We start from the raw sequence: 4,915 nt of genomic DNA, 5'->3' as shown, positions 1-4,915 counted from the left end.
TTTTTTGTAACCAGGTTGTACTGACCATTGCCACAATGTCATTTTTACCGCTTTATTAGTGAATCCGCAGGTTATAAACTACTTGCCACTCACTCTCATTTCCTTATCTTTCCCAGCTCGATAATAAACAATATTCTTTTGTGATTTTTCTATATAGTAATGATATTAGTGAACTTACATCTCAATATTATGGTATCTCTTTCCCTTGTTCTTTCAAGACTGGATCATTAACTTTCGTTTTGTTGTTGTTTTGAATGTTTTGAGCTGGTTCTAACTCATAGTGACTCTGTGCTTATCCTTGTTGTTGTTTAATGCGGTGGAGTTTGTTCTGACTCCTAGCAATCCTGTATAGGGTTTCCAAGGACTTGCTGGTGAGTTTCAACCACTGATTTGTGGTTCAAATAGACCTAGCAGTCCAGTGCTTATCCTATGGCATCATGCCAGGACTCTGTGCTTATCCCTAGTATGTATGAGACAAATTTGCTAACAATGACTTTTCTTTACTGACAGTAAACCATCAACCTAATGGAGAGAATCAAAGGGGACTTGTTGATAGAACCTTGAAAATTTGTGCCTTAGATAGAAAAAATACAGCCATGCAGTTTTGTGGAGGGACTGTGGTAAGAGGCTGCAGTAATTATTATGCATAAATTACTAGCTTCTTTTATGGTGGCCTGGTCAAAGAACATGTGAAACTGTTGAAGCTATATTTTACACATTGTTGGTGGTATAGTGGTGAGCATTACTGCCTTCCACATTGCACTATACTTGTAGCAGTGAGAAACTTGGACCTGTTTTGATAGTCGTTTTTAGCGTTATTAAATATATTTTTGATGCATACTTTATGGTTTATGGTTCCTCTCTATACAATGCCAATTATCATTGTGCTATTTCTATCTCATATTTTTCTTAAGGAACTCTAATGATCCAAATCAGTTTTCCAGAGTAGGAATGGATTGGCAAAGTGAGGTGAGCTAAGGAAATGCTGGGGAGCAGGGAGGTAGGGGACAGAAATAGATGCCACAATGTTACTACAGACCACAGTGGGCAACAAATAGTTGTAGTTTTTTTCTTACCATGATTTCCAGAACTTTCTTATCAGCCCAAACAGAGGCTTTGTAGCCATTAAGCAAGAACTCTCCACTGCCTTCCACCTCATTCAGTCCCTGGCAACCACTAACAGAAGATTTATCTGTGCATTTGCCTGTATGAGACATTTAATATAAGTGGGATAGACTTGTATTTGTCTTTTGTGTTTGATTTAACTCACTTAGAATTATGTTTTAAAGGCACATTCATATCATAGGACATAAAGAGTTTCATATGTCTTTATGGCTCAATAATATATTGGAGTCCTGGTGTGGCGCTGTGGGTTAATGCACTAGACTACAAAGTTGATTTGAACTATAAGGTTAGCAGTTCAAGCTCATCAGTTGCCCCTCAGAAACTCTATACAGGATTGCTATGGATCAGAACCTGCTCAATGGCACTTTACAACAACAACAATCTTCTATTGTATGTATAGTCAGCATTTTGTTTATTCATTCATCTCTTGATGGACACTTTTTGGCTATTGTGAATAGTGTTGCTATGAACCTGAGTGTGAAAGCATCTGTTTGAGTCCTTGTTTTCAATCTTTTGGGAAGATATCCTGCAAACAGTTGCTATATGGACAAGTCACTTGGGCTTTTGAGACTTAGCTGTCTGTTGTGTTAGGTGTCATCAAGTCAGTCCAACACATAGTAATCTTGAGTGGGGTTTCTGAAGTTGTAAATCTTAGGAGGAGCAGAAAGCCTCATTTTTCTCCCATACAGCTGCTGGTGGGCTTGACCTGCTGACTTCGTGGTTGTAGCCTAGTGTTTATCCTATAGAGCCACTGGTCTGTCCCTAGTTGTCCGAAATACAAGAGACAAAGTCTGGCCATCCTGGCTTCCAAGGAACTCTTTGGTTGTACATTTTCCAACACAGATCTACTTGTTCTTTTGGCAGTCCATGGTACTTTCAATATTCTCCTACAACATCATAAACCAAATGCATCAATTCTTCTACAGTTTTCCTTATTCATTATCCAACTTTTGCATGCATATGAGGTTATTGAAAATACCATGGGTCACTTCAGGTGTACCTTAGTCCTCAAACTGACATCTTTATTCTTCAGCACTTTAAAGAGGTCTTGTGCAGCAGATTTACCCAATGCAATATGTCTATTGATTTCTTGACTGCTGTTTCAATGAGGGTGGATGGTTGATCCAAGAAAAATGAAGTCTTTGACTAGTTCAGTTTTCTCCATTTATATGGATGTTGTTTACTGATCCAGTGGTGAGGATTTTTGTTTTCTTTACATTGAGGTGCAACCCATACTGAAGACTGTGGTCTTTGATCTTCATCAGTAAGTATTTTAAGTCCTCTTCACTTTCAGCAAGCAAAGTTGTATCACTTACATATCGCAGCTTGTTAATGAGTCTTCCTCCAATCCTTATGCCCACTTTTCTTCAAATAATCAAGTTTTTCGGATTCTTTGCTCAGCATATAGATGAATAAGTATGATGAAAGAATACAACCCTGACACATGCCTTTCCTAATTTTAAGCCATTTTGTGTTCCCTTGTTTTGTATGCACACTGCCTCTTGGTCTATGTACAGGTTCCTCCTGAGCACAATCATGCCTATAAGTTGTTGTTAAGTGCCACTCAGTCAGTTCCAACTCATAATGAACCTGTATAAGGTTTCTGAGATGATAAATCTTTGTGGGAGCAGAAAGCGTCATCTTTCTCTCAGGGAGTGCCTGGTGGACTCGAACCGCCAATTCTGTGGTTTACAGTCTATTTTTTATCCTACAAAGCCACCACATTCCCTTACTTATATGTACATGGGCTAAATACAGGTGCAGCTGGGGATATAGTTCAATCCATAGCAGTCAGCAAACAAATGGATTCAAATCTTGAACTATAGAATTTGTATTTTAGAAAGAATAATTTCATGTGGTATGAATTGTGTTCATTCATAAAATTTTGATGATGGTCTATTGTTTCTTTTTCTTTAGAGAGTAGTTTCCTCTGTAGTTTTTGACCCTCTCCATTGTATAAAGCACAAGCTAATTTATTACTGACCAATTTTCTTATTAACAGGTACCAATTTTAATCAATTAGCTGGGAAGTCCATATTGACTAAAACTGAATAATTGCATAGACTCCACTACCCTCAGAGTTGTTAGAAGATGCGTCTCTTATAGTTTATGAGAGGCCGCTGTCTTCAAAAGCATGATATCCACATTACTTTCATTATCAGCTTTTGTACACAGTTAGTTGAAAAAGAACAAGTAAATTCCCTACCCTTAAATCTATAGTTTCTGATTTTATTTAAAATGGTCAGGGTTTAAAATGAATAACTATCCAATAAATATTTACTGAGAGGAGCCATGGTGGCACTGTAAGATAAACACTGGACTGCTAACTACAGTATCGGTGGTTCTAACCCACCAGTCACTCTATAGGAGAAAGATGAGGCTTTCTGCTCTCATAAAGATTTACAGCCTCAGCAACCCTATACCGAGTTGCTATGAGTCAGAATAGACTCAATGGCAGTGGTGTGTACTATGTGCTAAGGTCCCCTGTGGCACAGTGGGTCACTAGTCAGAAGTCAGCAGTTCAAACCCACCGGCTGCTCCACAGGAGAAAACACGACACTAGGCACAAGAGGATGCAGCAGGGTAATTTTCCGACAAAAACTCAGTTTTCATGAAATTCAGTATCTAGATAAAGGAGACAGATAAGAAACAGTTATACAAAGAAATAACAATGTAATTATGTTGTTGTTGGCTCCAACTCATGGTAACCTTATGTATAATAGCACTAGATGTTGCTTGGTCCTGTGCCATCTTCATGATCACTGTTGAGTTTTTGTCCATGCAGTATCGTGAAGTCTTCATATGTCTCTTCTACCCAGTGTCTTTGTAACTCCTACCAAATGATTTTTTTTCCTTCTGAGTCTGGATAAGAGAAGGTAGGGGAAGATGCTGATGGGATCAAATGAGTCAGTTGTGAGTGATTGTTAACAGGGTTGTTACTGAAAAGTCTTGGAACTCTAATGTGAGTTTAAAATAAGCCATCTCAGAGGCAGGAATGGGGAGTTTCACTACCATCAAGGAAGAAGAACCAGGAGTGGGGCTCAAACTTTGGACCCCGAGGTCCCTGTGCATTAAACCTCCTTGGCCCAGCAGAGAGAACGGTGACAGCAGACAAGTTGCAGAGGAGCAGCACAGCAGAACCAAGAAACAGAGCATAAGACAGATCGATGGCTTCTCAGCCCGTGGAGTAAGCAAAGCTGAGTGCTTTCAGGCAGGAGGGTCAGTTGTGGAAAGGGGTGTCTTCAGGTATGTAATTCGGGAGTTAGAGCTAGAGTGGAGTGTGTCTCTGTTCTGAGGTTTATGGAGGAAGGAGTGTCCTTTGGATATTTATCAACAGTCTTAAAAGAGCTTGGAGTAGGGCAGAAACCAAGGGGCTTGTGGCTGAGAAGCCAAGAACCAGAGAGAGGCCTGCCTGTGGACATGGCTGGAGAGAGGCTGTTCTAACGGAAAGAGAGTTGTACCCTGAGCATTTCTAATTCTCAATTGTAACCTGTTAACTTCCCTAATAAATCACTTAACTGTGAATGTGGTGTCTGAGTTCTGTGTGACCATTATACTGAATTTTTGGACCTAGTTAAGTAGTTCTGTGTGCAGGATAGTTGGTTTCAGAGAAGGTTGGAAGGTGGAGGTATGCTGACCTCAGCCCCATAGGAATTGGCCTTGGGCAGATGCTGATTCCTCACCCTTTGTGGAGTCAGAGGAGGTCAGATGCCATCCTCATGGTTTATTATTACAGTCTGGGTGTTTAGCTGTTGTGTATTGCCTTCTAACCAAGGGAACTAATCTTCTA

The 4,915-nt window shown here is 39.8% G+C and overlaps 1 pseudogene; it reads right to left on the bottom strand.

Moving 5' to 3' along the window:
- LOC102826562 overlaps window positions 1–4,915 on the bottom strand; it is a 59,156-nt pseudogene that overhangs the window by 24,136 nt on the left and 30,105 nt on the right.

Source organism: Chrysochloris asiatica, unplaced genomic scaffold (genome assembly GCF_000296735.1).
Source record: "Chrysochloris asiatica unplaced genomic scaffold, ChrAsi1.0 scaffold00169, whole genome shotgun sequence".
Taxonomy (NCBI): Eukaryota; Metazoa; Chordata; class Mammalia; order Afrosoricida; family Chrysochloridae; genus Chrysochloris; species Chrysochloris asiatica.
The sequence above is the reverse complement of the archived record's forward strand: the minus strand, read 5'-3'. Positions and strand labels throughout refer to the sequence as shown.